General features: G+C 39.1%; 1 protein-coding gene across 1 annotated transcript in view; it reads left to right on the top strand.

The window, feature by feature from the left end:
• The window catches only part of LOC145689873 (uncharacterized), an 83,092-nt gene that overhangs the window by 37,830 nt on the left and 21,024 nt on the right, over positions 1-24,238 (top strand). The gene's annotated exons all lie outside the window — the stretch shown is intronic.

Below are 24,238 nucleotides of genomic sequence, written 5' to 3'. Positions count from 1 at the left end.
TTTATCATATCCTTGATCTGCGCCTATATATATATATATATATATATATATATATATATATATATATATATATATATAGAGAGAGAGAGAGAGAGAGAGAGAGAGAGAGAGAGAGAGAGAGAGAGAGGAGATTATGTACAACAACAGTGGATTTTGTTTCGGGAGGGGCTTGAGCCCCATACCTACCCCCTAAATACGCCACTGTACATCAGTCAACCGTTCCCATATTAGCTCACACAGCAACGAAACAAATTTTGAGTAAAGGCAAAATAACTATCAATATTCGAGACGAGACCGAGACTTTCGAGACTGACCAAGGTCTCGTCTCGATTTATAGAGGTTTGTCTCGATCTCGATCTCGTCTCGTTATGTAAAAGTCCGTCTCGGTCTCGTCTCGGTATATAAAAGTCCGTCTCGGTCTCGGTACCATCCCTAACATCGGGGAAGCGGTACAGTGGGCGGAAGAAAATCATGAGTGACAGGTCACGCCGGGTATTAAAGCGCATTGTCACGCAGAACCGTCGTGCCACTGCGGAGCAAGTGACGGAGGAACTCAATCAGCATCTCCCCCACCCTATTTCGACAATCACAGTCCACCGCGAATTACATGACATGAACTTACGGGGTCGTGTTGCACGGGCCAAACCGCTCATCAGGGACCATAACGCTTTCGCACGCCGCAAATGGTGCCGCGACCATGCAACTTGGACCGTTGAGGACTGGAAACGTGTGATATGGTCGGATGAGTCATTCTTCACCCTATTCCCAACCACGGGCCGTGTTTATGTGTGGAGAACGCCCAAAGAAGCTTATGATCTGCAGTGTCTCCGCCCAACTGTGAAACATGGCGGAGGCTCGGTGATGCTGTGGACTGCCATATCATGGTTTTCATTGGATCCTGTGGTCACACTTAGCGGACGAATCACTGCCAACAATTATGTCGCAATTTTAGGAGACCACTTGCATCCTATGGTCCGGATGTTGTTCCCGGACAATGACGCCATCTTCCAGGATGATAATGCACCCATTCACTCAGCTGGCGTTGTTCAGCGTGGTTTGAGGAACATCGGGATGAAGTTCAACACGTCTCCTGGCCCGCCCAATCCCCAGATCTCAACATAATTGAACATCTGTGGTCCGTCTTGGAAACACGACTCCAGCGAAGATTTCCCCTCCATCCTCTCTCACAGAACTGACTGATGCCCTGCACGAGGAATGGTGTAAAATTCCACTTGCTACCATTCACGACCTCTATGCCTCCATCCCACGTCGCATCAAGGCTGTTCTGAAGGCGAAAGGTGGCCCGACACCATATTAATCTGGTAAGTTGCAATTTCGTTCAGGTGTTTCCATTTTTCTGATCACCATTTGTACCTTAGAGCTGTATGGAATACCTACCTACACGGAGGAATACCTACGGAACTATCGTCCCTTGTGTGTCAATTGCGAGTGGCTTGCAGAAGGCTGTCTTGCAGTTTTATTGTGGAATGGCATCAATTAGCATGGCTGAGTTGTAATAAGCATCTACGCAACTTGTGAGTGATATACATAGTCAGATGCTCCACTGTTACACGTGTAATTGCTGTATAAGAGAATGGGAAGTGTAGCGTTCAATGGTAGAGGGTTGTGTCCAGGTATTTAAGGTCGTGTAAAAGTGTAGACATTGGTGTTTAAGTAAAATTGATTGTGTTAGCCTGTACACGCCTGCGCAATGGAAGATTACCCTGTCCACGAGCTGGCAGATATGCAACTCATTTATGTGGTAGCAAGGGGCAATAGACCACAGGCGAGGCGTTTATATCGTGACCGTCGCCCTCAAAAGAGAGTAACTTTCCTTGTATTTTTCCACGCCTCCATATTCGACTTCGAGAGAGGGGTCCCTTCAGTTTCTCGTACGTGAAATCGGAGGAAATAGCCCCATATAGACAGCTGAACTTGAAGACAGCGTACGTCGAATGATCAGAGACCGTCTTGAAACTATCATGTGTATGGCGTAAAAATCCACATGCAACTCTAGTAAACGATCAGCAGCAGAAATTTGGTGTGGTATGGTGGATAATTTTGTGGTAGGATCTTATTTATTACCGGCCTGCCTGTGTGGGACTACGTATCTTTTATTTTTACGTAATTTTCTCCCAAAAGTGATAGAACATGTGCCCTTGAACATAAGACAGCAGATGTGATTTCAGTATGACAGTGCACCTGCACATTTTGACGGAATATGCAGACTTACCTAAATGAAACATTCCCAGATCGTTTGATTGGGAGAGAAAAACCTGTGTTATGACAACGTCGTTCATTCTACCTCACGCTGCTTGATTTTTTATTTCGGGGATACGTATGAAACTCCGGCCACGACAGTCGAAGAACTTGTAGCTCGATTTAATATAGCTGCGACAATCATCTACGAAATTTCAGATGTGCTTGACCACACGCGGAAAAATTTGCTTCGCCGATATCATCTTTGCAATGCGGTCAACGGTCGACAATATCAGACTGTGAACTGTTATTCTTCATAGCTGTCTCGTGTACACATACTGCATTGCACAAATACTGTACAAGGTACATCTGAGTATTTCACAGTTATCCTACCTTGTACGAAACAGAATAAATCGATAATTTGAAATTGTATTTCTTTCTTTCCTTCTGCAACATGCGCAACACCTTGAGTATCGTCGAATTCAATTCCTTCTGTACTCGTAGTTATTATCTTCCACGGATTTACGCATTACGGGGAGGAAATCTTTTAATGCAGCTTACTTTGGCTCAAATTTTATTCACATAATTTGTGGGAATCACTGTTGTTATGTGAAGAATCCCTTATACTCTAGTTCATCATACATGATCTTTTGCCCCTGACTGTCTTATGCACAGTCATTATAAACCTACTCTGGATCAAAGTTATTTTTTCCATTTTTACACACTCTTAAGTTGAACAGGAAGCCGTTCATTGATCATCCGTTACCATTAGCATAGAAGTTATAATTGTGATAAGCTAAAGACTTCGTTTCATTTAAATTTTTCTTCCGAGTCCAGGAATCACCTCCAGACTAGGGATGCGCACGAGTCGAGTCGAGTCGAGATTTAAGCCTGTCTCGACTCGAAAATATGTTGCTGTCTCGACTCGTGTCTCGACTCGACAGTTTCTGTCTCGACTCGACTCGAATTCGAGCCGAGACGTCTCGAAATTCGAGTCGAGACAAAATATACGAGTTAGAATATACACACACATCAGCAAGACCATTATGACTACCTACCTAATTGTTAGTATGTCCACCTTTTGGCACAAATAACAACGGCAACGCGTCTTGGCATGGTCGCAATGTCCCTCGGTGGGTCGCTGGAGAGAGTTGGCACCACATATGCACACACAGGTCATCTAATTCCCGTAAATTCCACGGAGAGGGTGATGCGCCCTCACGTCACGTTCAATTGCATCCCAGATGTGATCGATTGGGTTCAGATCCGGAGAGTTTGGGGGCCAGCACATCACTTGGAACTCGCTCCTGTGTTCCTCGAACCACTCCATCACACTCCTGGCCTTGTGACATGGTGCATTATCTTGTCGAAAAATGCCACTACCGATGGGAAACATGGCCGTCATGAAGGGGTGTACGTAGTCTGCAAGCAGCGTGCGACGCCTCGGCCGTCATGGTGCCTTGCTCGAGCCCCACTAGACACATGGATGCTCACCTGAATGTTCCCCAGATAATTATTAAGCCCCAGCCAGTTTGTCTCCGTCCCGCAGTACAGATGTCAAGGAGCGGATCCCTTTGAACACGACGGATTCGCACCCTCACATTGTCATGATGAAGAAGATGTCGGGATTCATCAGACAATACAACGCTCTGCCATTGAGCCAAGGTCTAGTGGCGATGGTCACGTGTTCATTTCAGTTATAGTTGCCGATTTCGTGTGGACCTGTGGAGCCCCAAAACTATGAATTTGACATTAATATCGATAATTTTCAATTATATTTACATGTCACCATCCTCCTTAGAGTACTAATGCTCAAAAAAATTAGGGGTTCAGCTGAAATATCACACAAGACCTTAAGATAGTGTATGAATAAGCTTGTGTTTGACTCATATATGTCATACAAGATGGAATGCTTTAAGATACACTAGACAAATGGGCACATACTGGTGTTGGGGCACGGAAAACCTTGTTCACATGGCTCATGACACAAGACGGTTATGTGTGCACCTCTCGAACTGCTCACAAACAGGCAAGGCAACAACACTGATTGTTCCTTAATATGTCATATGATCACTTCGAATAGCCAACAAAGCCTCGCACCTGCGCAGCATGGATTCAATCAGATTATCGATGAGTTCTTGGGGGATATTGTGCCACTCATCCAGAAGAGCGACTTCCAGCTCTGGAATGGTTGTTGGATTTACTGGCCTAGCGGCAATTCGTCTCCCAAGGATATCCCAGACATGCTCAACTGGAATGAGATCCGGAGAGCATGCTGGCCTCTTCATCCCAGCGATACCCTCAGCATCCAGCATCTCGTCCCCTAACCGATCTCTGTGAGGACGAGTATTGTCATCCATGAAAAGGAACGAATCACCAATGGCACCAGCATAACGAAGAACAAGAGTTTTCATGATCTCATCCCTATATCTGAGAGCCGTCAAAGAGCCATTTCGGATGATCTGGAGCTCAGTACACCCACCAATGCTGATTCCTGCCCACACCACCAGTCCACCACCATGATACTGGGATCTTTCTCGCACAAACATGGGATTGTGTTCCACACTCTCTCCAAATGAAAACACGTCGATTATCAGGCTCTACACTGAATCGAGACTCGGCAGAGAACAAAACATTGCCCCATTCATTGCATCCCCACCCACGATGTTCCTCCGCCTACGCTCTTCGATCAACACGGTGTTGTGCAGTTAATGGGATACACACCATAGGCCTACGTGCGTAGAAACCACCTTTTTGAAGGCGATTGCGGACCGTTTGAGTGGATGTTGTGCGTCCTGTTATTGTTCGGAGAGCTTGCGGGAGCAGAGTTGTATTCTGACGCCGGTTTCGACGAGCTGTTAACAAGAGATAACGATCGTTTCTGGCTTTGGTTGCTAGTGGAAGACCCTGTCCTTGTCTTCTTCAAACACTTCCAGTTGTTTGAAATCGATTCCACAATCGGAAAATCACACTATGTGCCACTTTTATGGCATGTGCCACCTCCCGCCGTGACTGACCAGCTTCCAACCTACCGACAGCTCGCCATGCCAACGATTCTGGCAAATCACGTTGTTGCGCAATTTCACTACGTAGATTTGTGACGCACTAAACACAATGAGAACAAATGTATCCTGAAGCTGAAATGTGTTGGCAGCGCCACACTACAAAATGATATCTGGTAGCGCAACGTCACTGATCACGTGCACAGATGTTCCAAACGGTTCGATTGCACGTTGGGCCTTCATGTTTTTAATCTGAACTGGACAAGATACAGTGTTCTCACATTATTCGTAAGAAGTTTTACATGTGTTTTCATCTGATTCCCTAATTTTTTGATCAATATATATTAGCTAAATACACCCATTCTTCGTATAGAAGTCAAGGCCTGTGGACGTATTACCCTCATTTCCGCGACTGCGAAAACTATTGATTTGGGACTAAATCGATCATTTTGGATTACTTGTATATGTCTCGATATCTCAACTCCCCCCCTCCCCGTGACCCCCGGCCCGGTGCAGCATAGCATTAATTTGGAAGTTAATGCTATCGGAGTTTCACCATTGATTTCAGCGACCGCGAAAACTATGAATTCAACACTAATATCGGTTATTTTCTACTACTTTTACATGTCCCAGTAAACGACCCCTGTGACTCCCCTGTTTCGAATTTTGACAAAATCGTTTAACTCTGGTCTGGAGTGTGGACCAAGGTATTCGTGACTAAAATTTTGTAGCTCTCGGTCAATTTGTCTGGTTCCCAAGCCGGTTCCGGTAAACGCCCCCCCCCTGAGACTCCCCTGGTTCGAAATTTGAAACCAACTTTTCGTCTTGATCTGGGGCCTAGGCCAAGGTAACCCTGACCAAAATTTGGTAACTCACGGTGCACTCGTCTGGTCCCCAGGCCGCGCACAGACAGACAAACACACAAACAAACTCTTTTGTTTTATTTATATTAGACAGCTGAATATACCCATTCTTCGCATGGGGGCAGTATTTGGAAGACAACGCTTGTTGAAGTATTACCATTCATTTCTGCGACCACAAAAACTCTGAATCTGACATTAATATCGATCATTTTGGATTACTTTTACATATCTCGGAATCCAACAAGGGGGTCTCAGGGGACCGTTTACAGGGACATGTAAAAGTATTGTATTTGTATTTGTATTTATTTACTCCATTTAAAACCAAGATACATTTGGTATTTGGAGGGTTCAGACAGTCCTCTTTCTTACAGTAAATACACTTAGAAAAAGAAATATGTTACTACTATTTAATATACATTATTGTAAAGATAATCTGTTACGCTGTAATATACTTTATCCACCAGGAATCTCTTCAGTTTCTTTTTAAAAACATTTATATTTTCTTCATTTTTTATTTCTCTGGGCAGCTTATTGTAAATTTGTACTCCCATATGGCTTGGGCCTTCCTGAACTAATGTTAGTGTTGTAAAATATTGTCTTCTTTCATTTTGTTGTCTGGTATTATATACGTGATTTATTTGGGTTCCATCTTTCAGTTTAGCTGCATAGATTGCAGTTTCATATACATAAATAGATGGTAGGGTAAGGATGTGGTGCTGTTTAAATTTTTCTTTGCATGATGTTCTCATGTGTAGACCAAATATTATCCGTATTGCTTGCTTCTGTTTCATGAAGACTGCTTTGCTGCTTGAAGATTTGCCCCAGAAAATGATGCCGTAATTTAGTATAGGGTGTATAAGCCCGTAGTATACTTGGATCAAAGCTTTAGTATTTAACGTTTCTTTTAGTATCCTGAGTGCATAAAGTCTGGAATTTAATTTTACTATTATTTCTTTAACGTGGGTTTCCCAAGTTAGATTTTCATTTATATGTAATCCTAAAATTTTAATTTCATGGGTGAAATCTAGTTTTAGATTGGTCAATTTATTTTTGGTTTCTTTTATTTTCGTGTTTTGTTTTGTGTGAAAAAGTAGGTATTTTGTTTTTGTGTTGTTTATGCATAAGCAGTTACTTTCGAACCATTTTTTGGCTTGATCCAATACTCTACATGTGTTGTTCCTTAGCTCACTTACGGTTTTACCCTCTACAATTACGCTTGTGTCATCTGCATATAAAATTACTTCAAAATTCTTCAATATTCCAGGAAAATCATTTATATACAGTAGAAATAGGATTGGACCTAATATTGAGCCCTGAGGCACGCCGTTGCGGACTTGTCTTGGGTTTGATAAATATGTTTTTACATTCCCATTTTGTATGTGGGAGACTTCAACTGCTTGCGTCCTCCCCTGTAAATAGGTTTCCATCAGCTGTAGCACTTTCCCCCTTATGCCATAATGCTCAAGTTTTCGTAAGAGTATTTTGTGGTTAACTAGATCGAAAGCTTTGCTTAAATCATAGAAAATGCCTAAGATTAGTATTTTATCGTTTAGCCCTTTTAGTATGTTTTTTATAAGCGTATATGTTGCCGTAGTTGTGTTTTTTCCAGTTACAAAACCGTGTTGTTCATGGCATAGTATCTGCTGTTTGTTCAAGAAATTTATTAGTCTCTTTTTAATTAGTTTCTCAAATATTTTATTTATTGGGTGTAAGAGTGATATCGGTCTGTAATTTTGTATCAATGTTCTGTCTCCCTGTTTAAAGATTGGTTTTATTTTAGCTTCTTTTAATTTTGTTGGATATTTTCCTGTATTGAGACTTTCATTGTGGTATGAAATGGCCGATATTACTGTAGAATTCATAGTTTTCGCGGTCGCTGAAATCAATGGTGAAACTCTGATCGCATTAACTTCCAAATTTACCCTATTCGGGCCAGAGGTTACCGGGGGGCGGAGACCGTCCCCCTGAGACCTCTCTAACTCCCGGCCCACATACAATTGTAGCTAAATTTGCAAGTCCTCGCTAATGAAAGTGTCATCATTGATCTCAGCGACCTCGAAAACTATGAAATTGACACTAATATCGGTCATTTTGGATTATTTTTACATGTCTCAGTATCCCCCTGCTGACTCCCGGCCCAAATACAATTGTAGCTGAATTTACAAATCATCGCTGATGGAATTGTCACCATTGATTTCAACGACCGCGAAAACTATGGGTTTGACACTAATATCGGTCATTTTGGATTACTTTTACTTGTCTCGGTATCCGACCCCCGGCCCGAATAGGGTGAATCTGGAAGTTAATGTGATCAGAGTTTCACCATTGATTTCGACCGCGAAAACTATGAATTTGACAATAATATCGGCCATTTTGTACCACTTTTACATGTCCCTGTAAGCGCTCCCTGAGACCCTCTGGTTCGAATTAAAAAAAATCGTCTTGATCTGGGGCCTGGGCCAAGGTACCCCTGACCAAAATTTGGTAATTCTCGGTCCACTCGTTTGGTTCCCAGGCCGCATACAGACAGACAAACACAAACAAACTATTTATTTTTTATATTAGACTAGATTCTTGCAAATTATGCCAGATTTTCATATTATTTTTTCGAACTAATTTTAAAGACCCGCTCCTACTTATCTTTATATATATACACAGTATATCTATATTTATATATACGGTGTATGTATATAGCAAACGCAGGAATTACCCCCTAAATAACACTCCTGGAGGACCCCTTTCTCAAAAAATTTGCTGGGGAAACACTTGTAGAAACTTGTTTTCGTGCCGGACCATTACCGAGACCTGGTGAGCAAAAAAAAAAAAAAAAAAAAAAACTCCTTTTGCGATCGAATTAAAAAAACATAGTTCTCAGCTTAGTATTCACTGAGAATATTTTTATAAAATTTAAATATGATTGGTAAATCAGTGGGCTTTGAATACATCCACATCGTATCCACTGAGTGGCGAAATTGTGTACCTCCAGACATGGGCGGCCGAAGAAAATTTTCTAGGGGGGGCATCTTCAATGTTTGCTATATTAGTCTGGCATTTAATGTGCATGGTTTGTTATATTACGTATACATTTTCGTGAGCCAGGGAGGTTCATTCTTATCAAACACAGAGATTATGAAGGAGCAGATCTACTGTACAAAATATAATAAAAACATCTCTTTCGGATTTCTATCATCCCGCAGTCCAACCCCGAGACGGAAACATAAGAGATAGGCTTTTTGTTTTTAAACAAGATAACGTGCCTAGCGAATGCTTTACATTGTGAAGATTATATTAGTGAACATTAAACGAATATAATTTTACAACTTAATATACATATTACTAAATGTTGAGCTCCACGTTCCTATGTGGTTAGCGTATGCGCATTTCTCGAACGAGGTTTCATTCATGGTAGAAACTGTACGTTCACGTCTTGTAGAGCTTTGCTTCTGAAAACGACGCTAAACTATAATCTAATTTAATATTACTAAATATTAAAAAAATAATGACTTACCAAGGTGACGTCAAATTGGCAGTCATCAAATCCATTTTATACTTTCACTTAATCCAGTGGATATTAATGTAACAATTACAAGACATACGCGCATATAAATACTCAGAAACAAGCATATACACACGTAGTCATACATACAGGGGCGGATCCAGGACCGACTTCTGGGGGGCGGTGGGTTGTCATACTGCTTCTTTTAAGGGCTCCAAACTTCGGGATGGGTTTTATTTATGTATATAAAATAAAGTTTACTCTTCTGGGGGGTGGGCGATTGCTCCGATCGCTTCCCCTGGATCCGCCCCTGCATACATAAATATGAACACTTCAAATCTATTTACATGTGGTGGATTGCGACTGTTATCTTCGTCATCATCTTCTCATGTATCTGCATTATTTGATTCATCCACAGATTTGTTATTTGTACGCATCATTCATTTCTGTATTTTCGGGAGGGTTCAGGGTTCTTTCTTCATTTAAAGAGTCGGTTCTCTGTATTGGAAAGAGAATCACGGGAGGAAAGGAGAATTTATACTTTATGAATGGATAACATTTTAAGAAATATATACAAAACATGCCGCTTCCGACGCAGCACTGAAGCATTTCTTTTAGCGGTCATACCCCCTTCCCTCTCAAGTTGTAAAGTGAGAAGGGACAGAAACATCCCAGAAGCTCAGGGTTCAGTTGACAATAATAAAACTATGGGTAAGTAAACATCTTGTGCAAAGTCACGTTTTGCTTATTTTTGAACATTTCTGTGAATTCAACAATACAACAGCGGAGATACTAACTGGTTTTATTACTCAAACCATCGCTTCAACTAAGGGATAATTCCCAACGGTCAGTGAGCCATCTAAATTTTCGTTCTTTTTCTGTTCTCCAGAGGAAAGAATGAGAGTTTGCCAAGATGCTAAAGTCAAGATGCTAGATGCTAAATGGGGGTGAATTATGCTAGATCAAGCACCAAGATGCTAGATATGGCTTCACTGGCGGGCTTCGATATCTACAGAAGTTTCTGCCAAAGCATACAGAAAAAACAATAGCAGAATAGTTTTGATAATATCTGTGTGGTCCTTCGGTAGGCTACACATCCGGTAAGAAGCTCAATCCAAAGAGTAGTTTAGATTGCACCCGTAGCCGGCTAACAAAAGACTCGTAGCCGGCTTGTATAGATAATTGAATTCAAATTTTCAAGTATCCATTTACTGAATGCCCATATCGTGTATGCATGCATTTGCATGCATTATTTAATAAGTAAATAAAGTACACACACAATTAATTGTCAGTGATAAACGGTGTTTATTGAAAAAAAAAACCTCTCCAAACAATGAAGATTAATCTTAGACTGGAGAAATGGTTATCCTTCGTTTTCATTATCATTTGGCCATGAAACAAACGCCTGACAGGTATACAACCCCTATATACAACTATGTGATGTTGGAATATATAACTCGTAGAGTACGATGCTTTACTTTTTAAAAAATTTCAGTACTTCTAGTGAAATGAAATCTTGAATTTTACGTCCCACGGTTATGCCGGTTATGCTAAAGGAGACGGTGATGATAAGAAATGAATGAAATGGTGGCACGAAGAAAGTGGAAGGAAACGGGAGAACTCCGAGAAAACCCACGAGCATTTGTTTGTCCACCACAAAGTCCACACGGCGCGCTCTGGGATCGAACCAGGGTCCCAAGCACCGGAGGTGAACGCCCTACCACTGAGCCACCGCGCCCCCACAGTACTTCTAGTGTACCCCTATAAATGTAATAAAGAACTAATGGCCATGTTTTTTTTAATAAAAATATTTAATTAGAACTGCACAATTTACACAAAATTTGGAATCGACAAATGAAAATGGCACGTTTCTAGCACTTGTGGGTTCGAGATCTCATTGTTGAAAGGATTGGAGACAAACATATAAACTTTTCTGTGAAGAGAAACATATACGCGTAAATCTAGTATTTTAATATATAGATAATAATTGGAATACTTTTATTTTCGAGTGCTATTTTTTAATATTCGCAATATTGAAATTTTTGAACTTACATTTTTCGCGTGTTTGAAAAAAAAGAGGTATCATTACTAGTAAAATTAACCTAATACCAACATATTTATTTTTTTTCAATTTTTCCGGAAAATCGAAAAAACGTTTTTTAAAAAACAGGTTCAAAATTTCCGGAAATTTGACAACACTAGTTCAGACACACTTGTACTTTGCCCAGCATTAAACTCTGATCTTAGTTCCGACGGAGTTCGCTGCCTGTTCTGTTTTACCAGTCTGCCCAGCCTACGACGTTCGACATCTGTAATGAGGTGGGGGCGCCCAACCCCTCGACATTTGGACGCCTTTTCCCCCTTGGTTTCGCCACTTATTGAAGACAATCACCACAGCACTCCTCGAACACCTGACAAGTCCTGCAGTTTCCGAAATTCTCGTGCCGAGTGTTTCTGAGCGAGTACTTTCTTCAAAATAATATTAAAAATTATAGCAAAATTTTCGAGACATTCGAGTCGAGTCGAGATTTTTATCAGCTGTCTCGACTCGACTCGAGTCTCGACTCGAAAATTTCAGTCGAGAAATACGTTTGATTCGACTCGTCTCGAATTTTACAAAGTGTGTCTCGACTCGAATCTCGACTCGAATTCGAGTCGAGTCGAGTCGAGATTCGAGACATGTCTCGACTCGTGCGCATCCCTACTCTAGACGTTCATTACATTAATTAAGTTACACATTATATATATAATGATAAAAAATAATACCGATATAAGTGTCGATGAAATAGTATTTGGAGTCACTCAGACGAACAGTAAACTTCCGATGCAATTTAAATCCATACTCAGATACCATTGCCCTTTATGCTCAAAATGCAACTATTCTCCCCGTGCGAAGAACGGGTATTCTGTTAATAATTTATTATTAAACATCACACCATAAAATACAAAGTGTATCATGTAATGTACACGTTATACTGTTACTTGCTTAATGTATAAATGGAGGACGAAGGACTATTATTGGATCAAAAGATCCAATATATTTCAGACAAAAATTTCTTGTAGGCTTTATATCTGGAGAACAACATATAGTGTACCCAAACCTAAACTATGACTGAACTCACAAGGAAGGGTCACGCAGTGTCTCCGCTGAGATCCGAACGAGACAATTGTGTTTGCATTTGAAATGTTATAACTAGATGAATCCCAAAGTTATACGTGCCACCGGGAGGTATATCGTGAGTTACAACATATTTTGTAATGTAAGAACTACAAAAATATTACATGGCAGAATAGTTTGAACCGAGTCATTTGTTCGAAAACGGTTGGGTAAGTGGAAAACTCGACCAACACGTATCCCATCATTTTCAACGACAAACTTTTTGGGGTAAAAAACTTTGTCCCAGGGTCCCCCGCAGGGTCCCAGACGGGGTCCAACTCAAAATTTTCAAATAGCCAGGGGGGTTAAGTGGCACATCAGTTGAAAGCTGTTGTAAAATGAAAGAAAATGCAGCAAGTCTCGACTCTCTACAACAACCCTGTGCAAAATGGCGACGGGTCAAAATGTAAACAAAAACTTAATTGAAAAGTCCATGGTCACCCCTATAAATCGGAAATGGTGAGACAAATGTGAAAACACAAAAGGTTTTGTGGTATTATTTTCAAAGTATAACGATTTAAGTGAAAACGTCTTGTCCCAGGGTCCCCACATGGTCCCAGGTGGGGTCCAACTAAAAAATTTCAAATGGCAAGAGAGGTAGGACATCGTTTGAAAGCTCTTGTTAAGTGAAAGAAGATGGAGCACGTCTCGACTTTCTACGACAACCCTGTCCAAAATTGCGGTGGGTCAAAATGTAAACAAATTGGAAAACAATCCAAGATGGCCGCTTAAAACCTATATCGAAAGGATAAACATACCAAACTGCTGAAGCTAGGAAAATAAATTTGGCATTAATGTTGATTAGTAAGTGACTAAAATATGCAAAATGTTCAAAAACGCGACATCTTGAGTTCAAAATGCCGCACTATGTATCGAACGCATATCCAGCTCACACCACTGGCGTTGGATAAGTGAACGTTTATGGTTAATAGTCCGCAAAATATCAAAGAGTATAATCTGTAATCCAATATGGCTGCCAGCGTGAAAAATGAGTTTGTATATAAACATGTTATTTCTTGGAATACTGTGACCAAGTCAACAAAGTTTGACGCAGTTCGATGTACTGAAATGACTTACATATGTTTGGTACTAGTTGCCAATCTTGCAAATGATTTTTTGTTTATTTGGTATTGTTTGAAGTATTGAGATCAAACCAACGAATGACATACAAATATAACCATCACGAATACGTTACAATAGAGCCCCCAACTTACTGGTGCAGCAAGTTCTTTCTGTATGAACTACGTATGACAAAATTAGAAAAACACTCGAAGGTATTCATCTTTTTTTTTACTATGAGTAGGAAGTCATAGTTGTGTGTTCATAGCATATTCGTTATATTCAAATAAATAATGCCGAGAGAACCGTGACGAACGTGCATTAAGAAGAAACCATAGATATGTTGTTACCGAATGAAATAATAGTTGAAGTGAATCGAAATGCAATTGTTGTTTAGTCTTCCTAGTATTTCTAAATACATAATAGAGAAAAATAGAGATTTAGATTTGTACTGTTATGAATGACAGGTTTTAAGCACCTTGGATTCAAAGGTGGCCATATTTTTCAATTAAGCTTTTATTTACATTTTGACCCGCCACAATTTTGGACAGGGTTGTCGTAGAAAGTCAAGACTTGCTCCATCTACTTTCATTTAACAAGATATTGCAAACGATGAGCTTCTTAACCTCTCTTGCCATTTGAAACTTTTTAGTTGGACCCCACCTGGGACCCTGTGGGTACCCTGGGACAAGACGTTTTCACTTAAATTGTTGTATTTTGAACATAATGCCAGACTCCCTTCCTATTTTCAAGTCTCACCATTTCCGATTTATAGGGGTGACCATGGACTTTTCAATTAAGTTTTTGTTTACATTTTGACCCTCCGTCATTTTGCACAGGGTTGTTGTAGAGAGTCGAGACTTGCTGCATTTTCTTTCATTTTACAACAGCTTTCAAATGATGTGCCACTTAACCCCCCCTTGCCATTTGAAAATTTTGAGTTGGACCCCGTCTGGGACCCTACGGGGAACCCTGGCACAAAGTTTTTTACCCCAAAAAGTTTGTCGTTGAAAATGATGGGATACGTGTTGGTCGAGTTAACCACTTACCCAACCGTTTCCGAACAAATGACTCGGTTCAAACTATTCTGCCATGTAATCTTTTTGTAGTTCTTACATTACAAAATATGTTGTAATTCACGATATTCCTCCCGGTGGCACGTATAACTTTGGGATTCATCTAGTTATAACATTTCAAATGCAAACACAATTGTCTCGTTCGGATCTCAGCGAAGCCACTGCGTGACCCTTCCTTGTCAGTATGATGTGCTTAGTGCCTGAAAAATACGAAAACTCGATTTAGGGGCCATTCAAAAATTCTGTTGCCCTTGATCCAAAAAATCAAATATGTTTCATTCAATAAAAAATAAATCTTGTACGTCTTATATCTGAAGAACTACATATAGTGCAGCCAAACCAAAACTATCACTTAACTCAGCATGATGTGCTTATTCCGAAAGAAATACGAAACCTTGATTTAGGGACAGTCCAAACGTTTGTAGCCGCTGATCCAAAAAGTCCAATATATTTCATTCAATCAATAATTTTATTGTATGTCTTATATATGGAGAACTACATATACTGTAACCCAACCCAAGGTATCACTTAACTCAGTGTGATATGCTTATTGCGTAAAAAATATGAAAAGTCGATTTAGGGACCGTCCAAAAATTTTGTGGCCCGTTATAAAAAAATCCAAAATATTTCATTAATCGAAATTTTTCTTGTACTCCTTATACCTGGAGAACTACATATCTGGAGAAAACTCGATTTAGAGACCGTTCGAATATTTTATGGTAACTGATCCAAAAATTAATATTAGCCAAGATCATAATATTTTGATCCATTTTTTAGATCATTCCTAAAATTCTTGTTTTTATCCAATCTTTCTTTTAAACAGTATCACTCTCTTTGTTCTCAATTTGAAATGTATCAAGCAATTATAAAGCATTGCTTATTATCCAATTTGTATTCGGTGTAGAGCTTCAATTTTCTCAAAGTTTCAAATAAGATAATGAAATATGATTTACTAGCGGAATTCGTGTCAGGTATTATTATTACTTTTATTGGTGTTTTCTTTTCTTTCAATTGTTAAAACAAGAAACTTCCTTGCACTATCATAAAATATGTGCTCTTTTCCAATAGCATAATAAGTGCTCATATAATTTTAAACTTTGAAATTAAGAATTGAATCAGTACAAGAAGTACAATTTGGATAACGAATGATTTATAATTGATGTTTAGTGGCGTACTGAAGGAAAGGGATTAAGGACTTTAAAACACCCCTTGAGCAAGGTATTATGCAAAATTAAGCACGTTTATCATATTAGCACGTTTATCATATTAGCACGTTTATATATATAAACACTTGATATTATATAAACTTGTGTTCCTAAAGCCCCTGAACCCCCTAAACATTTGCGTAGAGTACTGATTGTGTTTCTCTTTATTATTTTAACCGTTTTATGCTTTGAACGAAATTTGAAGTGCAGGGACCTTTACTATCAAAATTTATTTAATGCTTCTCAGTTTTTCTTCAAAACAATCAATAACGAACGAAAAATAAATGATTGAGTTTGATTTTGAATCGAAACTTGAAATACCACCAAAAAGTTGGCCCACCCAACCTTATTTTGTAAATGCCTTTTAATAATTTTCAAAACAAACTATTTTCTCTTCAAACCAATCAATAAGAAAGGAAAACACGTTATTAGCTTGAGTATTGAATCGATATTTAAGAGCAGAAAAAACAGTATGAAGTTGGCCACCAAATGTATCCTGCAAATAGATATATTTTACTGGTTGTTTTGAAACAAGTGATTTTTTCTTCAAAATAAGCAACCCACCCCGAAACAAATCACCTTCATCAACATTATTTCTTAATTATTTTCTTATGTTTTTCGAACCAAATTACTTTTCTTCCAAACAAGCAACAACAAATCCATATCAAATGATTGATTTTGGTCTTGAATCGAAATTTGTAAGTAAAGGAATCAGATTGAATTTGATCACATTCTAAATTTATTTTGTAAATCTCTTTCTCTATTTTTCCGAAACAATCGATTTGCTCTTAAAAACAACCAATAAGAAACGCTTGGCTTCGGTTTTGATTCGAGACTTTAAAGTGGAGCCAATATGAAATTCCATCACCCATTTCTCTTGAAAAGACTTTATGTTTTTTGAAACAGACTATTCTTTTTCAAAATAATTAATAGCATACGCATATCAAACAATTGATTTTGATTTTCAATCAAAATTTTAAGTGGAGGAACAAGGGTAAATTTGGCCACATACCAACTTTATTTTGTAAACATCTCTTTATGTTTTAAGAAAGATACGATTTTTACTATTTTTTCTTCAAAAAAGTCAATAACAAACGAAAAACAAACGATTGGCTTCCGATTTCAATTCGAAATTTGAAAGGAGGCAACTTCACATAGGTGCATTGATTCCCGTAAAAAAATTCCAAATTTCCAAACGAAAATTCTAAGTCTACAGTTTTAAAATTGCAGTTACATGTACATACTTCAACTTAGTATACATAAAAAATGACAGCATTATAAAAATATCAGACAAATAATATTATTTATTCGGTATTGAAAACCTCGAATCAACTATTGGAGTTATTTAGGGTCATTTTTTTTAATATCACAAAATTAAAGGTGTGGGACATGGATATATTACGAACAGTATTTTATACAATTTGTATATATATATATATATATATATATATATATATATATATATATATATATATATATATATATATATATATATATATAGGAAACTATACAGTCGTGGGCACCTTAAGGGAATTTTTTAAGTAATTAATTTATAACTTTTATACGTTTGGCCATATATATCTAATATTTGTTAAATAATATTGTTACAGTATGGGCTTTAAAATAAATATGATACCAGACTGAAATGTAACGTTAGCTACGTGTAATATTTTTTTTAAAAAAAGTACTATAACTTTTATAGTGATGGGCCTTACAGAGACTGAGTTGGGCACTTTTGATTACAGTTATGGGCACCTGTGCAGAAATTTCTAAAATTATTTAATAATGTCAAGATACATTACTTTGTGATATAAATGCATAATACAGCATCTCGTTTTGATGTTTTGTAGTTTTATATTTGGTCTAGGAATTAATTCGTGCGGGTGGACAAGAGATGGCGCAACGAACGGAGCGTCCCACAGTTCCGTGTATCCACACATGTGTTGCAAACCCCTGTCATCGCGTATCGTTCGTAGTATAGGGCAGTGGATTAAAGCGTCAACAACACCAGTTTGTAGTTAAGTGAACATGGCGCAATTTGTGCCTGATAAAGTGTTTTTGCGGGGTGTCCTGCTGCATTACTTTAACATGCAGAAAAGTGCGACTGTAAGTCATCGTATTTTGGTGGAAGTGTATGGTGACCATGCTCTAGCTGAGCGAACGTGTCAGAAGTGGTTTGCACGGTTTAGAAGTGGTGATTTCGGCTTGGCAGACCAAGAGCGAGCTGAACAACCAAAAAAATTTCAAGACGAAGAATTGACAGCATTGCTCGAGCAGGATTCATGTCAAACGCAGGAACAACTTGCAGCAGCATTAGGCGTTGATCAAACAACAGTCTCTAAACGCTTGAAAGCCATGGGAATGATTCAAAAGATGTCACATTGGGTTCCACATGAATTGAAAGACAGATACGTTGAAAGAGGAAAAACCATTTGCGAATTGCTGCTTCAACGACAGAGCAGAAAGGGGTTTCTGCATCGAATTATTACGGGTGATGAGAAGTGGATCCATTACGAGAACCCTAAACGAAAAAAGGCCTGGGTGAAACCAGGTGAACCAGGTCCATCACAACCCAAACGAGATATTCACTGTGCAAAGGTTATGCTGTGCATATGGTGGGATATGAAAGGTGTGGTGTACTATGAGCTGCTGCAACCGGGTGAAACTATGAATGGAGAACGTTATCGACGACAATTAATGCGTTTGAAGCAAGCTCTGGCCAGAACACGACCAGAATGGGAGAACAGACATGATAAACTTATTGTTCAACATGATAACGCTCGCCCACATGTCGCAAAAGCGGTCAAAACCTATTTAGAAAATGTCGGATGGGAAGTTTTACCCCACCCGCCGTATTCACCAGACGTTGCTCCTTCGGACTACTACTTGTTCGATTGCATGAACAACGATTTGATTGGACAGCGGTTTACTTCTTCAGAAGATATCGAAACATGGGTCTCTGACTGGATCGCTTCCAAGGATGAGGACTTCTTTCGCCACGGAATCCGTACATTGCCTGACAGATGGGCGAAAGTGGTGGCTAGCGATGGACAATATTTTTCTTAAGGTATTTATGTATTTTGTTTTTGTACTACAGCTTCAATGTGTGCGTACCAACCGCACGAATTAATTCCTAGACCAAATAGTAACAATTTTAATAAAAAGAATTAAGAACTTATGAAATTAGGCACTCTGTTTGCCTAATCGCTGTCACTTTCAGTTTCGTCTAAGATCTGCAAACAATGGATACAATAACATACATCATCACCGTAGACTTCTCCATAGCAAGAAGGCAAGCTTTATGAAAAGCCTGTTCACAGCGTTTGCAGTTCATTTCTGATAAACGAGGTCCTGCACTCTCACCACACTGGTTACACAATCCAGAAAGTGAAAAAAGTACGGTATTCTAATTGTTCCGTACTTTTTCCCAACACCCTCACTTTCAATAAGTTTGAATCTTCTTTGGATGCTGAAGAAGAATAAACTCCCTCAGTTTTGTTCTCTTGCAGTTCGCCAAAAAGCACTCGTTTAGCCGGAGGGGCAGAAGGTAATTTCTCCACATCAGCTCCAGTTATACCTGTACGTTCAGAAGAAAATAGATTAACACTAGGAGTATCTTCGTGTCCTTTTTCTACTTTCCCAGCTGGACCTGACTGTTTAACTTCTCTTTTTCTCTCTCTCTCCTTTCTCCCTCTCTTGTTTTCCTTTTCTCTTTGTGCAGCTCTTTCCATTTATCTGATGTTATTACAAATAGGAATCTTTGAATATTGCGACCTTTCCGCTTTGGCGTTTCTGGCCATAACAAACAGTACTTAAAAAGCGGCATATCTGATTTCTTGATTGGATACATTTTACCCCGGTCAGTAGATCGGTTTTGCTCTTCTGGTGTCAACTCAACTTGTAGAGAAGTGCTTGCTTCCTCAAGCTGTTCTGTTGTAATCTTGGTGAGTTTGAGGCTTCATCTGACGGCAACTCATCATTTGTTTGGATTTTTATGAGCGTTTCATCTTTAGAAAATTCTTCAGATATCTTACAGAAAAGGCGAAAATCTTCACATTTTTCTTCATGGCCATTTGTAGCTTTATCTGTAAACTGTTTTATTTGATTACATTTCTCGGGCCAAGTAAATCACAAAACTTCTCATAAGTGAAATCATGGAAACTTGATTGCATTTAAATTGTATTTAAATAATCTTGGAAATAATTCAGTCCTCACTCAGCACCGCAAACAAAGTTGGGCAGCTACTTGAGAGAAAACGCTGTGATTAGTTTCTTAAAAGCCGGTATTAACAGTAGTGGCAAATGATGTGCTGAGTAATCACATCCGAGGTATCAGTGCAAAAATCACCGATAGATACTGGCCATTACTTCACAGAATTCAGCTTAAAAAGCAACTAGGCCTATTTCATACTCCATAACTTCACGTGTAAGTACTGTACATGGCCACAACGTAAGTCACTGGCGTTTGTCCTAGCGCGAGGACTGTAGCTATATTTTAAATGTAATTATATGTGATAAATATGAATAGGCCTTGTTATTAATTTTGAAGGAAAAAAAGTGTACACTTAGCAATATGAAAAGAAGAGGCTTCGGACTTCGAACACACACCGACGTTTGTGCAGTGCTTTCCCTTCTTATTCTGTTTTGGGATCATGATCTATGTCTAGCTGAGTCGAAGCGTCGAAACCTTCCTTTCATATTGGTAAGACTGCAGATTTCCTCCTTTTCCCTAAAATTAAATGTAATCAGATACATGAGAAACTTAAACCTACTTAAGTAACCTGATTATAATGGGCCCTATACTGAGATCGTAGTTATACATTCCCTTGTACATTTTTTTCCAGAAAGGGGTCTCTATAAAATAAGCCTAGTTCTATTGTTATGCTTAATCACGACCGCCTTTATTGTTATACAGGCCAGTCTTGAAATGGCAACTGCGCCTTTTTGCCTTCCACAGACTATCCACCCAGCACAGCCGGCTGCCCAAATTCTCAGCATTAATGTCTAGAGAAAGGGAGGATCCTCGCTAAAATGATTGAGAAATAGTCTGTGGACTGCCAACTGGTGAAGGTGGATAGTCTGTGGCAGGCCGATTTGCGCAGTTGTCATATTCAAGGTTCTGGCTTGTATAACAAAGGAGACCGTGGCTTAATCCAATATAAACATACAGTGATGGGCATAGTGAGTTTACAGTAATGGACACTGGGCCCATCACTGTTAAATAACCTTTAAATTTCATGAAATTTTCGAGCAAGAAACACAACAGCCTGAAATGCACTTTAGGCTTAAAATAACGATAAAAAAATTCATATAGTAAAATATAGTTATGGGCACTAGGTGCCCATCACTGTCATGTTCCATTAAATTAAAATACAGTGGTGAGCACCTCATGATTTGAGAGCAAAACTCTATTTAGACTTCCATCTCATTAGCATGAAGTGCTCTTGTCATTTAATAATCACTCAAAACACAAAATTTTAATTTCCAATTGATTTATAATGAAACAAAACCTTAATCAGTACACCTATCTGCTTTAAAGAATTCTTTAGAAATGAACAACAACTATCACAACGTTTCACATCGCGCACCTTTCTACACCCCGCCACACACACGAAAGAAGGAAGACAATTGACAAACTGTGAGCGTAAAGAAGAAAGGCGTACCAACATTTGAAAATCGTCAATAGCTCGCTACAGGCGCTCAGAGTCTTATTATTTGAAAATAATTGGCATAGGTGCCCATCACTATCAGAGTGCCCACGACTGTATAGTTTCCCCTATATATATATATTTATAATTTTTTAAAAATAGACCATTTAGAATTATTTATCCTTACAATATCCTTACAATTTTTTATATTCACAAATTCAAGGTGAGGGATATGCGATATTGTTATATTCAGAAAGTGCTGACCACTCTACAGAATGTCGATCCTATGCCGTTTCGGTCCTGTGCCGTGTCGATCCTATGCCGTTTCAGTCCTGTGCCGTGTCGATCCTGTGCCGTTTCGGTCCTATGCCGTGTCGACCCTGTGCCGTTTCGGTCCTATGACGTGTCGATCCTACGCCGTTTCGTTCCTATGCCGTTTCGATCGTATGACGGTTCTCTCCTATATATCCTTAAGAAAATAATTGTTACTTAATATTGCGTGATTATAAAATAATGTATTTTTTATTATTTCGATCGTATGAAAGTTCTGCTGTCGATCCTATGCCGTGTCGATCCTGTGCCGTTTCGGTTCTGTGCCGTGTCGATCCTATGCCGTTTCGGTTCTGTGCCGTGTCGATCCTATGCCGTGTCGATCCTACGCTGTGTCGATCCTATGCCGTGTCGGCCCTACGCCGTGTCGGTCCTGTGCATGTAACCCCCCTGTCTTACGAAAAAGCCTTGTATTGACACCAAAAAATTTATACGGTGGAATTGAAGTTTACATAGAGCTTATATTGGTGAAAATACATTTTTATATAGGAGTTGTAGATGTTATTATAACTGTTATGAAGATTATAGTGGCCGGTATTCAGAGATAATTCGTTAATCGAGGGTTAGTGTCAGACTAGTTAGTAAGCACAGTAATTTTTTACTAAGGAGGTGCACGTTATGGTATTCAGAGTCAACTTTGAGTACAACTAAAATGATAATTTGGAAATGATTAACTTATATAACCCCAATGCATCGGGTGAGAGAAATAAATGTGGCAACTATGGAAAAGTAGATCAGCGCTTGCGTAGTCTGTAAAAATGAAAATACATGAATTGCGAAATACCAAATGTTGTGTCGCACCCTAAACCGTGGGTAAAAGATTAGCCTCTGCTCTAGATGAATTAGTGAGATGTGATTAACTTCGTCAAATACTACGTCCCAATCAGATACTCTGAATACAATTTTGATAACCATCCTTTAGTCAATCTCGTAGTATGGTATTAATTAATCGTCGAAACAACTCTGCATAAGGCCCAGTAAGATTAGCGCTTACTTTAAGGAATCCATTACTGAAGGTCCCCACTGTCTTTCCAGAGAATATTCTATTAACACTGAAAAATTTGTAAGATTAAATTGAGTCTAAATAAAGCCTGGTACTGACGAAAACATGATACTTAGGCGGAGTCGTTTTCACGTCTGATTAACGGCATACTACGGATTTGAGTTAAGGATGGTTTTCAAAATTGTATTCAGAGTCTTTGATTACAACGTAGTACTTGGCGAAGTTAGTCAGGTTTGAACAATTAATCTAGAGCAGGGCTTATCTTGTACCCACGCTTTAGCGTGCGACACAACGGGCGGTATTCAGAGAGAATTCGTTATTCGAAGTTTAGTAACATTCTAGTTAGTAAGACTACTAATCTTAATTAAAGAAAGTGCACTTTTTGGTATTCAGAGTCTAGTTTGAGTGGCACTAAAATGTTGACTTGGGTATGATAAACTTATAGAACCCCAATGCATCAGTGAGTAAAATAAATGTGACAACTAGGAAAAAGTAGATGAGCGCATGCGTAGTCTGTAAAAATGAAAATACATGAATTACGAAATAAGAAAAGTTGTGTCGCACTCTAAGCCGTCGGTAAAAGATTAGTCTCTGCTCTAGATTAATTCGTCAACTGTGATTAACTTCGGCTAATACTACGTCCTAATCAGTCTCCGAATACAATGTTGTTAACCATCCGTTAGTCGTCCCTGTAGTATGGTGTTAATCAAATTTCAAAACGTTTCTGCATAAGGCTCAACATTTCGTATTTCTTGTATTTTCATTACTAAAACTACGAATGCGCTGATCTACTTTTCCGTAGCTGCCACATCTATTTTTCTCACCTGATGCATTGGGCTTATATGAGTTAATCATTCTCTAAATATAATTTTAGTTGTACTCAAAATTTAAGGCGGATTTTCATGTGTCCTTTACCTCCGTGAGTTGCGAGCGATTGTGCTAAACAGCCAATGAAATCACGCATCGGAGATGGCGCGCTACACTCGCGTCAGAGTAGAAATTTGTTCAATTCTGACGGAAGTAGCGCGCGTACACTATTGTATTCACTGACTAACATGGCGGAATTCGCAAACTTTCTATTTTATGCATGCGCATTAGCTAGGGAGTAGTAATTTGACGCAATACACGCACGGATGTATGAAAACGAAAATAATTTACGGTGAATACGCTACATGTGATGCTTCCGTTCTAACGCGGGCAT

This window comes from Thermobia domestica, chromosome 7 (genome assembly GCF_964235325.1).
Source record: "Thermobia domestica chromosome 7, izTheDome1.hap1.1, whole genome shotgun sequence".
Classification (NCBI taxonomy): Eukaryota; Metazoa; Arthropoda; class Insecta; order Zygentoma; family Lepismatidae; genus Thermobia; species Thermobia domestica.
This window is presented reverse-complemented; position numbering and strand designations above follow the sequence as displayed.